We start from the raw sequence: 15,342 nt of genomic DNA, 5'->3' as shown, positions 1-15,342 counted from the left end.
TTGAGCTTGGTTCTCATATATCTTTGGCAATCAACTTCTAATTTAAGTAAGCATCTTGTTTATATTGTTCTTTAGGTTCACGACTCTTTTGAGTGCTTTATTCCTACTCTAGAGGGAGTAAAGTATTAATCGTAAGTGTAAGCGTGGTGCTTAGACTTGGGTTAATTGTGGATGTAATCGGTGGTAGCTCGTGAGGGTGACTCTTATAGCCTCGTTGAATCCTCTATAGTCCATCTATCGTCTGTAGGCCAAGTAGGACCCGATTACGAAGGAAAGCATCCACTGTTGGTGTCTTTCCCCAGTAATGTCCCTAGTTGAATAGTAGAAGACATAGCTTACCCAAGTTAGAACTAGAGAACCTTAGTTATCCTCTCCACGCTCCTGTTTATCCTCACCTTGTTGCTATCCTTAGTTAAGTTAGACCATAGTTAATCTCACATGTTTTCCTATGGATACGATACTTGGAATACTTCTGGGTGAAAGCTACAGCGGTATCCATGTGCTTATGGATTTATCTGTGCGTGTTAATTTATACCAACAACTACCCATTCATATAAACCAATAGCACGAGGACACCTAAAAGTAGTTTTAGGAATACCTTCTTCAGCCATGAAAATTTGATTATAACCTGCATCACCATCCATAAAGCTGATGATTTGTGTCCTAAAGCCGCATCTACTAACAAATCGCTATCGACATTGGATATCCATCCATTGGTGTAGCTTTATTTAAACCCCTGAAGTCAATGCAAATCCTTAACTTTCCATTTTTCTTGAACATAGGGACTATATTTGATATCCATTCTATGTATCGGCACTGTCGAATAAACTTAGCTTCATACAACCTTGTAATCTCCTTTTTGATATCATCTAGTAATTTAGGTTTAAATCTTCTTGGAGTTTGTTTAAATGGCTGATATCCATCTTTAATAGGTAGCCGATGTTCTACGATCGATCGGCTGAGACCAGGCATTTCATAATATTTGCCCAAGCAAAAAAATCTTGATATTCCTTCAAAAGATTTATTAATTCTAGTTTATACTTAGGATCCAATTTAGCACTTACATACGTCAGCCTAGGCCTATCACCAGGTTCAATATCAACTTCTTCTAATAAATCAGCTAACATAAATCCCTATCCTAACTTTCCCTCTGTATCATCAATTAGGGAATCCATTAAAACAAACTTTTTAGAGCCGATTGCTTGGATTGGCTATTGACACTCATCATTGATCCTGATGATGCCTTCTTCCCAAATTTTGCTAGAAAAGCACTCACAATCTTCAAATTCCCAATATGCTGGATTAGTTGTTGCACACTCATGGATGTATCAGCTTGAACCACCTCAATGTTGTCCCCTTGCCAATGGATAAGGTATTCTTGCATTGTTGAAGGGATGCAGCAATTAGCATGGATCCAGTCATGGTCAAGGAGCAAGCTATATGTACCTTTACTGTTGATGACAAAGAAAGTAGTTGGTAGAGTCTTACTCCCTATCGTCAATTCAATGTTAACTGCCCCTCGGGTCTTGGATGCATTACCATCGAAGTCCTTCGACATCATACCAGTTTCAAGCAAATCTTTAGCACCCTTCCCAAATTTGTAGAAAGTGGTATAAGGCATCAGATTAATAGCAACACCTCCATCGACTAACATCTTAGTGTCGACACAGAATTTTGTCCCGTGCCGAGGACACATGCAACAAGCCGGAAGGGTCCGCTCGATGGAGCAGATCCGCCTAGCTTCAGCGCAAGGGTGGTCAATCCTACGCAATCCTCCCAAGGCATGCCAGTTAATTTGACCCTGCAATTAACAAGGAGAGAAAGTTCATCAGTAGTTAAGGGCAGAACTTGCCGGTGGTACCACACAGTCCCAAATGTACGATTGTGAGAGCCGATATGAAAGGAAATCGGCTAAATAGTCGATTCCAGTATACTCATGAGAATAAGTTAGTTAGAGCTCATGGGGTCGTGTGAGGAGAATCAGTTATCATTTAGGATAAACATCATTTAAATGAATATTAATCAATGGCAATAAGATATCAATGATGATCGGTCTATACTGAGCCAATGATTACAAGTAACCGAACTCCTTTTTATATAAAGAAATAATTCAACATCACTTAATCATTTAATAAAGATAAATCTAATGAACATGTTAGATCTCATCTATCGCCATGACCAGTGGGGCATGAGGAAGAATCATGCAGGTCGTAGAAACAATAATAGACTCGACGATCCTAACTCATTACTAATATCAGTGGGGCATGAGGCAGAATCATGCAGGCCATAATACAATAACAAGATCATGGGGCTAACACATCTTTCAACTTATGTCTACTTCAACGATCTCGTGATGTGAACTATTCATGAAAGCATTCGATATCGGCTAAACAGCCGATTTAGGCATAGCGCACAGTTAAGGTCATGTCTTCTCAGGAACGGGTCTATCAACCAACGATCCCCACTCCACGGTGCCAACAGTGGGGTGAGAGGAAGAATCTCATAGGCCATGATGACAGGCCATGAAATGGTTCTCACTAACCGATAGATCTACTCAAGATCGAACATGCCTTAACCACACGCTATGCACGATTAAGATTGACGCAAAACAGCCAATAAAAACATAACTCATCGCTTAAGATGTAGATTAGATCAGTTTTAGATTAGCAAATGATGAGTCAAACAAGATATGAGGCCGATCTAGATCAATCTCAATTAGGTAGAGTGATATTGTTGTAATTAGATAAGCAATGAAAGCAATAAGCAATATCGGTAACTTAATGAACCTACCAAAGACTGCCACTCTAAGATAGAGCCGATAACTTGACCTTGATCCAATTCAAGCAGTGGGGTGTGAGGCAGAATCACACAGGCCATACTTGAATTAGGCAAGATTCGATAACTAGCTTATACTAGAGCCGTAGTGGGGGTTGTCTGGATCGATGCAGCCATACAAACAAAGGTATAAACCATGACGGTACTTACAACAAGCAGTGGAGGTCGACCGGATCGATGCATCCATACTTGCTAAAGAACTCGCCGAGATCTACTCTACTCCTACTCCTAAGGGGTGGTCAGAGCCGAAAAAATTAATAGACTTGTATTTGATTGATTGGTTCATGTTCTTTACAATAGCCGGGGTTTGATATTTATACCCGGAGTCTAAAAATGAACCCTACTCGAGTACAACTCAATACAATCTTTGGCATAATGAAAACATTCCTAATTTAAGATAACTTGGACTCTAATCTTTCCCTTTTTATAGAGTCCAGCATGTCTCATCTCAGCGCTGATCATAGCCTCTATCGTTATCTGCTGGCGCTATCTGAAGAAAGTCGATTCTAGCGTTGCATCCGAATCAGCTGGTTTTGATCTGCACGCAACTGATCCCCTACTGTCATGATCTTGGGAGCTCCCGAGCTTCTGAGATCCTTCTTCCAAATTCCGGTGTAAACACATGCCCCCAATTTTGGGATAAAAGTAATTTTATTCTAAAATTATCATGTCTGCATCCCTGATTGGTCCATAGTCATGGGTAGAGAACCTTGATCTAGGGTCCACTGTTTGTCGCCACTTACGTCCATTTACGAGCCCATGCCTCAAAACTTCTTACAAGAGCATCACTGTTTCAAGGGCACTTGGATTCATCTTCCCGAGCTAGCTATAAAATGCCTATCCGACCCTGGTGAGAGCATCTCAACTATTTAGCTATGTTTCTCTTCTTCCTGCCCTCTCGAGCTCTGACTTCACCGGATGGCCGATGATGTAGTGAGCAAATTATTCTCCAACCCATAGCTTGTAATAAGTGATTTTTAGCAAACAATTCCCTCGTCATGAATGATTTTCCTTTGTTTTCGCACTTCGTATTATGCATATTACTTCATCCATGCTTGCTTTCCCCCTATAGGCGATATGCATTGTACCTGCTTTTGTTCTTTTGGGTTCATTTTTGCACTAAAGGCGATACCTTTTTGACATTGGCTATTAGAGCTGTCAACCGAACAAATCAGCTTTTTAACTGTTAATCCAAACGTTGGGATAATATTTCTTCACATATTTCCCATTGATTGCTCGGTCGAACTCTTCTTCTCCTCCTAGTGTCTCTAGAATATACGCATTACCAGGAGCACAACGTTTGATCCGATAAGGCCCTTCCCAATTGGGTGACCATTTGCCGAACTTGCTGTCCTTTGACCCGATCGGCAATTTCACTTTCCAGACCAAATCTCCTTCAAAAAATTGCTTATTCTTGACCTTTTTATTGTAATATTTTGCGACTCTCAGTTTATTGGCTTCAATATTTTTGAGAGCGCACAGCCGAAGGCAACTTAAGTCTTCTAAGCCATCCATCATAAGATTTTTGTAGACTTCGGCTGTCAAATCGTTCTGTAACATAACACGCCTTGATCCAGTCTGAATTTCCCAAGGAAGAACTGTGTTATGGCCATACACAACTTCGTAAGGTGATGTTTTAATTGATCCATGACAAGCCATCCTATATGCCCATAATGGCTCATTAAGCGTCGAATGCCACTTCCTTGGCTGTTCCTCAATTTTCTTCTTGATCAGCTTAATCATAATTTGATTGGATGCCTCTGCCTGGCCATTAGCCTGAGCATAGTAAGGAGACAAATTTAGCAGCTTGATCCCCATACTAGCAGCAAAATCTTTGAATTCCTCTAATGTGAACATGGTCCCTTGATCGGTAGTGATGGTTTGAGGAATCCCAAAATGATACACGATATGCTCTTTGACAAAATCAACCATATTTTTTGAAGTTACCGCTTTCAGGGGAACTGCCTCAACCCATTTGGTGAAGTAGTCTGTTGCCACCAATATGAACTTATGCCCCTTGCTTGAGGGTGGAATGATCTGGCCAATCAAATCAATTCCCCAGCCTCGAAATGGCCATGACTTGATTATTGGGTTTATGGCTGACGCAGGTGATTTCTAGACATTACCAAAATGTTGATAGTCTTGGCATCCTTTGTAGTATTCAAAATAGTCTTCTAGTATTGTTGGCCAGAAATATCTAGTTCTGCGAATAATTCATTTCATCTTATAAGCCGATTGATGAGCCCCACATATCCCTTCATGCACTTTGCCCATCAAAACCTTGGCTTCTTCTTGATTCAGGCATTTGAGTAATGCTCCATTGATTGTTTTGTAATACAGCTGATCATCCAGTAAAACATACTTAGCCGATTTATACCTTAGCTTTCTGGTAACTTTCTGTGATGGATTTTTAAGGTAGTCGACTATCTCAATTCTCCAATCATTATCCGAGGCTTCATTACTCAGGATTTCTTAAATCACTCGATACCCTGAGGCACTTTGAGCCAAACGGTTAGCTTCCTGATTCTGTGCCCTCAGAATGTGTTGAAATGAGACATGAGGAAATTCCCTGAGCAACCTTTGGCACTCGTCATAATATCTCCTCAGAGTATCCTCTTTGCACTCATATAGGCCGATTAACTGATTAATAATTAATTGTGTGTCTCCAAATATTTCAATCGCTTCGGCCTTTACCTCATGAAGAAGTTGAATCCCTTTGAGAATAGCCTCATATTCTGCTTGATTGTTGGTAACTGTGGGGGATATACCCCCGGGTACCACAAGATGGTACATGGGCCGCACCATCCGAGGTGGCCCGGCCCGTAAGATCAAGGCGTGCATAGCAAGATTACAAGTTGTACTAGATATTGTAATAGTACCAAATAGGATACTTTGCTTGTAACCTTGTCCCTTCGGAGTATATAAGGAGGGGCAAGGGTCCCATAGCGGATAGATAAAAACAGATCAGACAGTATACATCTCAATACAATACACCAAAGACACAGGACGTAGGGTATTACGTCGATCAGACGGCCCGAACCTGTCTAAATCGCTGTCTCTACGCCTTGTGTCACCATCTGGTTCCTGATTACACGCACCCTACCGATAATCTACCACCACGGGCACCCCCCTCGGTGGACTGCCGACCATATTTCGTCGACAGTGGCGCGCCAGGTAGGGGATGTGCGTGCTGATCCCTGGTGAACCAGATGGGATCTCACGACCAACGTCGTTTGCGGCAACTCATCTTGCTGCGACGGCCTCCTTCAACAACATCTACGACAAATCGGCGGCGGCGTTCAACATCGTGCGCGGCAACCGTCATCAAATCCATCTACAAGTCGGAGCTTGACTGGTGGTCGACGAAATCATCGCCCGATTGCGCACATGGGGATTGATCAGTTCAGCATGGTCCGACTCACGCATCTAGACGCAATAATTATCACCGAGTTGCGGACGCTGCCGCTCGATCGTTGCTGCTGCCTCGAAGCGGAGTCGGTTTCCTTCTTCGAGTTCGTTTTGGATCGAGAGAAAATCAATCTACAAAGGTTGCTGACTGCTGTGTTATCAGACCGAGTACTGACATCGGCACCATATACGATCGTGTACATGCGCTATGACAAACAAGCTAGCAAGAAAGGCATGCAAGCTAATCATGCATATACATGTATATGCATCACGTACAGGCTTGCTGTTTTCATCCAATGACTACTCGATCCAGAGGCTACCAGGATGTGCACAAGTTTCTACATGTGTGCATGAGGCACTGCTGCTGCTCAGCCCCAATTCCCTCGACTCCGTCAAGGTCATCACCAGGATCGACAATTTGTCTTCAGCACGGCCGGCTGATCGCGGCGGCCTCCGTTGACTACCTGATGAGACTTGACGTCGACGCGTCTTGTGACGACAAAGCCCTCCGACCACCGAACTGATCGAGCAGCCACGTCGACCACAGACCACGTCGACCACGTCCTGAGCAGCTCCGCCGAGCTCCGACCATGTCGACCATGGACCACGTCGACCACGTCCCGAGCAGCTCCGCCGAGCTCCAACCACGTCGACCGCGACCACGTCGACCACGTCCCGAGCAGCTCCGCCGAGCTCCGACCACCTCGACCACCTTGACCACAAGACTACGTCGCAATGATGATCGCCGCGAAGAACGGCGCTACGACAATCGCGACCACAGTCATGACGACAGGTCGAAAAGCTCGAGGACCGGACAACTTCATCGCCAACGACACGTCAAGCCATCTCTCGAACATCGCAACACGCCGACTACACCCACCGGTCGTCAATAAAGCTAAGTATTATTTTTAATTGAAAATTTCTTCGATCATCATACACCTCCGCCAACCACCCTTAGGGTGTGCTCGCATCGAATTTTCTCCATACATACAATCCAAAACATGTATAAGTTTTTACAACGGTTCGCCGATACGTTTTCCTTCCTGCTTGAGAATCCCAGAGCCGGCACTGTCTCCGGCTCCACCCCACGCGTGCATGAGAGTCCACCCTCTGCGCTACGGGTAGTCGGCAGTCGCTCCCTGGTAACACTGGCACTCTACGCACGGCAGCGTTCCGTACCTCGCGCTATGAGATGTTGGTCAGCCCAGGGCTGGCGCATTCTTTAGGACAGGTTAATACATCGCGCTACGCCACTACATAACAAAAGGGCTAAAAACAGCTAATGTTATTTTTCGAATATTACACCAAGTATAATTCATCGCCAATCGAATACCAAGTGTTTACTTCACCTCCTACAGAGAGGTCAATATATTTCGTACATCATCATGTACTACCGCTCTCCGTGTTTATTTTTCAGGAACACAGTTCGGTCAGCGAGCTCATGCTTCAGGGTTCGCTAAGACCACTACGGTGCTCGAGGACTCTGGCCAGACCACGCTTGTGCTCGGGGACTCGCCAGACCACTCTCCGACCACGCTTGTGCTCGAAGACTTACGTCCTGGCGAGATCGACTTTTCATCTTGCCTGTGACGTCAACACGGAGATTTGCTGCCGAACTCAAGTCGCCGTGCCAAGACCAGCAACCCAGATCAAAGATTCGCGTGGTCGTGCAACAATCGAACTCGACATCTACTCCGGTTAAGGTGGGGCCAGCAGGTTCCCATCAACTTGGTGAAGGCATCGGACGAGTACGAGGCGCCAGATCTAGGCGAGTCCGTGCACCGCATCTGCTACATCTCGTACTGCCTAGAGTCTCTTTTTGTCGTTGCCGTTCTGTTTTCCGTGGAGCCCGTTGATTTCGTGTCGCCGAGGAGCCTATCGCCGAGTCCATGAGGCCTGATAGATTTGGTATGGACAAGTACGTACATGGTTACGTGCCTTTGTGTCAGGCGAACGACAACAAGCCAGCAAGCTAGATCGTCATGCAAGCCAAGCCAATTAATCTGTACATGCTCACGTACATATGAAAAGACATGCAAGCCAATCAAGTTGCTTTACGTACTTGCATCTACACCGCCATGCAAGCTACTGAGACTTGCCTGTACACATGCATCGGGAAGGAAGGTACATCTACGTATGAAGCAGATCGACTGCACGTACGTGGACCGGCATCGCCGAGCTCCGACCACGTCGACCACGTCCCGAGCAGCTCCGCCGAACTCCGACTACAGACCACGTCGACCACGTCCCGAGCGGCTCCGCCGAGCTCCGACCACCTCGATCACCAGACCACGTCGCAATGAAGATCGCCGCGAAGAACGACGCTACGACAACCGCGACCATCGTCGTGACGACAAGTCAGAAAGCTCGAGGACCGGACAACTTTATCGCCATCGACCAGATTTCTATCCAAAGATAAGTATACTTCTAATATTTATATTTGACACAATTTTCATTACGACGTTTCTCCACAACGTCCTTGTCATGATTATTCTTCAAATAACGTTTGTCCATGTATATCATCTTAAAGATAACATACAGCTATACTTAATGCAAATGCTCGACCAGTCACGTTGATGCTCGATGTCTCCAGAGACGGCCCTGTCTCCGGCTCCTCCCTACACATGCACGAGCGTCTGCCCTCTGCGTTATGGGTGGTCGGCAGCGGCTCCTTAGCGACGCTTTGTTCTTCCTACACGTGCACGGGCTCCGCGCCCCGCGTTATGGTTAACGGGCTAGCTAGGGCTGGAGACTCAGCTACACACTAACTGGTCGGGCAGTTTATATTAAGTATAAACACAAACTTCACATTAATACTGATGTTTACAAAGCACCAACTGCTTTATCACATCATGCTCATTTACAAATGACTGCTGAGCGTCATTTTCTCCATAATTTATTACTTTGTACATCATGTACTACCGTTCTATATAATTATATTGCAGGGATCTCGAGCTACGCTCGGGGACTTCGCCGCTCGCTCCTCGACATGTGCTCGGGGACTGCCTCGACCACTCTCCGACCACGGCTCGGGGACTTCGTCGCTCGCTCCTCGACCTATGCTCGGGGACTGCCTGCCTCGATCACTCTCCGACCACGGCTCGGGGACTTTGTCGCTCGCTCCTCGACCTATGCTCGGGGACTGCCTCGACCACTCTCCGACCACGGCTCGGGGACATCGTCGCTCGCTCCTCGACCTATGCTCGGGGACTGCCCCGACCACTCTCCGACCACGGCTCGGGGACTTTGTGTCTCGATCCTTGACCGTAGCTCGGGGACTGCCTCGACCACCCTCCGACCATGGCTCGGGGACTTTGCGTCTCGACTACATGTGACTGGCAACTCGCATACAGTTGGGATATTTTTTCTCACTTAGACCTTGCTACAAGGCTCATACCTCGCCTTCCAGCAAGCTCGGGGACTACATCGGTACGATGCACCTGCCGGCGCATCTTGTATCGCCTGTACGACGGTTGGGTTCTCAACTTAACTGGGAATTTTTTTTAGACCCTGGCACCACGTGCCTACATCACCTACTACCAGGCTCGGGGACTAAGTGGGCACACTTCACCTTGCGGTGAATGTGTTTGTTTTTCGACCCTTACACCTCTGATGATCAAGGATGCTACGCTTCAAGACGCACTTACATTTCTTTTCAGAAATACAAGTGGGCACACTTCCCGGGACGGAAATCTTTTTCTTTCTTCTTAAGAGCACCATACATTCTTTGGACAACCTCCTTCTCCGGCGACAACGGTGGTCGGAGATGTCAAGAACTCAAGCCTCACTGTTCGGAGAAGGTTAAAATGGCGTGTCGCATCAGAATACATGGTGCTCGGGGACTAGCTGTGGGGGATATACCCCCGGGTACCACAAGATGGTACATGGGCCGCACCATCCGAGGTGGCCCGGCCCGTAAGATCAAGGCGTGCATAGCAAGATTACAAGTTGTACTAGATATTGTAATAGTACCAAATAGGATACTTTGCTTGTAACCTTGTCCCTTCGGAGTATATAAGGAGGGGCAAGGGTCCCATAGCGGATAGATAAAAACAGATCAGACAGTATACATCTCAATACAATACACCAAAGACACAGGACGTAGGGTATTACGTCGATCAGACGGCCCGAACCTGTCTAAATCGCTGTCTCTACGCCTTGTGTCACCATCTGGTTCCTGATTACACGCACCCTACCGATAATCTACCACCACGGGCACCCCCCTCGGTGGACTGCCGACCATATTTCGTCGACAGTAACCACTGGTTTGGTTGGAAAAGCAAACTCAAAATTTTCCCCCCAAGGTGAAATAATAACAATACCAATGCCACCACCTTGTTTACATGATGATCCATCGAAGAATAACGTCCAGGGCACCGACTCTACATGATTCATGCTTGGCTTATGATGTTGGGTGACAAAATCAGCTATTACCTGCCCTTTAACTGCTTTAGCCGATCGTACCTCAAGTCAAACTCTGATAACACGAGAATCCATTTTCCTACTCTCCCATTTAGTATCGGCATCAACAACATGTGCTTGATCACATCAGCCTTGGAAACAACTGTGCACTCGGCCGATAATAAGTAATGCCGCAATTTGGTGCAAGAGAAGTATAAGCACAAGCATAACTTTTTGGTGGGAGAATATCTTGTTTCTATATCTAAAAGCCTCCTACTTAGATAGAAAACCACTCTCTCTTTTCCTTCAAATTCTTGTATCAGGGCTAATCCAATTGTTTTGTCATCGGCCGATATGTACAACCTAAAAGGCTTACCTTGTTGAGGAGGGACCAGCACGGGTGGATGCTTCATATATTCTTTTATCTCCTCAAACGCCTTCTATTGCACATCACCCCATCTAAATTCTTGATCATTTTTTATTTCAACAAGGGAGAAAATGGCAGAACCCTTTCCAACAAATTTGAAATAAACCTTCTGATGAAATTAATTTTGCCAAGCAAAGATTGCAACTCTATCTTAGTAGTCGGGGGTACTGCATCGTCAATTGCTTTCATGCTCTTCTAACCAACTTCGATTCCTCTCTCGTGGACCATAAAACCCAAGAACTGTCTAGCTGATACTCCAAAAGCACACTTATTAGGATTCATCTTCAGACCATGTTTTCTCCTGCATTCCAGAGTCTCCCGCAAATCAGCCAAATGCTCTTCGTATCCTTCTAATTTTACCGTCACATCATCAATGTAGATCTCAACAATCCTGCCGATCAACTTATGAAAGATATAATTCATTGCCCTTTGATAGGTGGCACCAACATTCTTTAGACCGAAGGTCATCACAACCCACTCGAACAAGCCGATTGCACCAGGGCACCTGAAAGTAGTCTTCGCTATGTCCTCCTTAGCCATGAAAATTTGGTTATACCCTACGTTGTCATCCATGAAGCTAATAACCTTGTGCTCGGCTGCTGCATCTACTAACATATCAACTATCGGCATCGGATAACCATCCATGGGTGTGGCTTTATTCAGATCCCTAAAGTCAATGCAAACCCTTAGTTTTCCATTCTTTTTGAATACAGGGACAACATTCGATATCCATTCTACATATCGGCATGGTCGGATAAACTTTGCCTCCAGTAGCCTTTTAGTCTCCTTTTTAATATCATCAAGCACGTTCAGATTGAATCTCCTTGGAGCTTGCTTAAAGGGCCGATATCTAGGTTTGATTGGCAACCGATGTTCAACAATTGACCAGTCTAAACCAGGCATCTCGTAGTATTCCCAAGCAAAGCAGTCTTTAAATTCTTTTAGTAAATCAATTAATTCCTACTTATACTTCGGATCCAATTTAGCACTTACATACGTCAGCCTAGGCCTATCTCCAGAACCAATGTCCACTTCCTCTAATTTGTCGGCCAATGTGAAGCCATGTCCTAGTTTACCATCTGTACCATCTATTGGATTATCCATTAAACAAATTTTTAAAGCCGACTGCTTGGATCGGCTATTGGCTTTCGCCATTGATTTTGAATTCTGATGGCAATAAAAAGGCCATTTGAATATTAGCCGATGGTTGCTTTCTATCGACTATTTGCTTGGCACGCCATACTTGAGTTTTACTGGATGCCTGAGCCTGTTCCAACTCCTTATTCCTTAGGTGTTGCACCCTTCTCTTCTGGCTCCTTGTTAGTCCTCCGGGACACCATTGGCCTTCCTGCCAAATGTATTCTTTCTTGTTGCTTACGTCTTCATGATCAGCCCAGTCTTGGTCAACAACTCTTTTTCCCAGCCGATCATGAATACTTTTATTTTTTAAGCGCTGATCCATGTTATTATGATGATGTGAGTCCCGGACATGGATAGACCAGCGGTTGATTTGGGATTGCCTAAACTCCTAATATTGATTGCTGCATTCTGGACAATCATGTCTGGTAGGCAATTTCAAACCTTCATTCCAGCAATATCTGAACAAAGGACAATTCTAGTGCGATTCGGCTTGCCTCCTTTCATACCTTTCTTTTTCCAGTTGATGCTGGTATTCTTGACCCTCTAACCATCGCTGATAATCCTTTTCCTTCTACCGCTACCACTTATTCAATAGGATCCTAGATGTAACTCATGGCTTCATCGCTCCACTTTTCAATGTTTCCCCTTGCTCATATCGGCTCTTCTGCTGATCATGATGTTTTCTAATCTCTCTGTATTTGTCAGCCGATATTTGCGTCTTGGGATCAACTGTCCCAGCTTCTTTCGATCTGGCCGATGTTAGGACCTTAGTCTTTCCCTAGAATATCCCAACATCAACCATATTTTGATCTCCTAGGAAAGGATTATCATCTACTTTCATCTTCCGAGGCATATCAAACTTGAGCCTCCCTTGCTGAATAGCCCTCTATACATGCTGCTGGAAAATTCTACACTCATTAGTGGAATGAGAAGTAGCATTATGGAACTTGCAAAACTTCTTATTCTTCAACTATTCAGGGGGTAACATAACATGATTGTCCGGCAATTTGATTTGGCCCTTCTCAAGTAAGAAATCAAAAAGCTTGTCCGATTTTGTGATATCAAAGTCATAGCTCTCCTCGATTCCTCTTCCCCAAGGATTTGGCACCATCACTGTCTTCTTGCCCCAATTCCATTCAGCTATAGCAACCTCTTCTTCTTCATCTTCATAGCCGTCATCGATTGAATATGGATCGTAAGCTTTGGCCATTGAGGTACTCTTCTAGAATCGGGTATCTCTGCGTATGCTCTGGAATTGGCTATTAAGTGCTGCCACTTGTTGAGCCAATTGACCCAAGTTGTCAAATTCCTATCCCAGCAGTTTCCATAACACCCCAGGTGTTTGGCTTCCATATTTGCACTTGCATTTCATAAACATGAGCATCATTCATCCATTCATGAGCTTAGAATTGTATGAAACATGCTTTTGAAACATTGCAACACATTGTTATATTCTATGTGTGATTTTTTAAGGAAAATGAATAGTGTGTAACACTCAAGTGCAACATGTGCAACACACTTTAGTGAAACATGGTTAGCTAGTATAATGCCACAAACTCATGAAGCATGGTTTTGAAACAGAAGTAACAAAGTCACTTGTTTTTCCTTGTTTCAATACATGTGATGCTTGATTTTGGTGTGACCAATGTGTGGTGTAGCTAATTATCCTCTCAAGCAACTTAGTTGTACTTAGAATGTCATTAGGAACAATGTTCATGTTGATCATTTTGCCTAATTAAGTTTCCAAGTCATGGTTTGACCATTGTTAACCTCTAGAGCTCCTTGGTTTGACTATTTAAAAAGTATAGCTTAGACTGTTTGCATGTCTGAGCAACCTAAAGCAAAGTTGTAGAAAATTTTATAAGGAACAAACTTTGTTTAGGAGCCCAGTCATGAAAATGTGTAGGACATGCTCAAAAAGGGCCCACAAGTTAGAAATCAGTGCTGTTCCAGCACTTAGAAATTTTCTAAGTGTTGGAGCTGTTTTCCAATTTCATGAAGGGGACTTTGGAGCCTTGTAGATTGAAATCCATGGCAAATTAGCTCAAGCTCATGTTGATTTAACTGGAGTACTCACTTAGTTCTATCATGTAGTTCAACTGGATTAGCAATTGGCCAAGTCAATTAGGAGATAATCACCATCGAAGATGGCCTGTCAGTCGGCTCCATCAGGCTTGATGGCCATTCTGATCAGGCCGGTCATGGCCGACCGAGGCCAGAGGGTGGCCGCCACATGGACACCACGCGCTCGGCTTGCCATGATCATGTTGCACACTAGCCGGCTTGATGTGGAGGATGCCCTGCTGCCTCTCCACTCACCCGCACACGCCCTACCTCCTCCTTCGCCTTAGCACAGTGTCTACCGTGACAACACCGCCTCCGCCATCGATGCCGAGCACGCGCCGTCGCCTATCTCACTCGCCACCGCAAAATCGCCGCCTCCAGCTAACCCACAACTCTGCCGTAGCCTCCTCTAGCTCATCTACCATGCTGTTGAGCCGGTGAACCAAGGTAGTGGTCACATTTCAATTCCCGCCGCCGTCTGGACCTCGCCGAAGTTGCGCTCTCCGTGGCCAGCACTGCACCGCTCCTCTCTTCCTTCCCTAGCTCCTGTCTAGCCTTCTTCGTTGTTCATTGATTCTCGGGTGAAGATGTCACCATCCACGTTAGTCCAGCCAGGCTAGAACACGGCCATGCACTGCCATGCACTATGGCTGAGCCGCCGAGCTCCATGGCCGGGGTACTTAGGGGTCGGTAGAGTTTGAGGTTAGGGTGTCAATCGACGTGGGAGGTCGAGGCGGTCACGCTAGTGCCGTCATCGTCGCCGGAGACGCCGTCGGCGGCGAGCTCTGTCGGGTTCACGTCGAGCAAGCCGTGTCCCCTGTTTTTCGTGTCGCTGACATGCGGGCCCTTCTGGATCGTGGACCCTGCCTGACAGTGACTAAGTATTCAAAGGATAGTTCAAATAACTCATATTTGATTGCTGTTTTGTAAAAATTGTATCTCCAATTTTGTAAATCCAAATTCGGTGGTTCTAATTTTTTTAGGATCATTGTGAAGTGTAGTATTTAGGAAAAATATAACATGAACACTTGTAGTAGAATTTTTGGATGAATTAAATTGAAACTTGA

This window comes from Miscanthus floridulus, chromosome 1 (genome assembly GCF_019320115.1).
Source record: "Miscanthus floridulus cultivar M001 chromosome 1, ASM1932011v1, whole genome shotgun sequence".
NCBI classification, from domain to species: Eukaryota; Viridiplantae; Streptophyta; class Magnoliopsida; order Poales; family Poaceae; genus Miscanthus; species Miscanthus floridulus.
Note: the sequence above shows the minus strand (reverse complement) of the source record.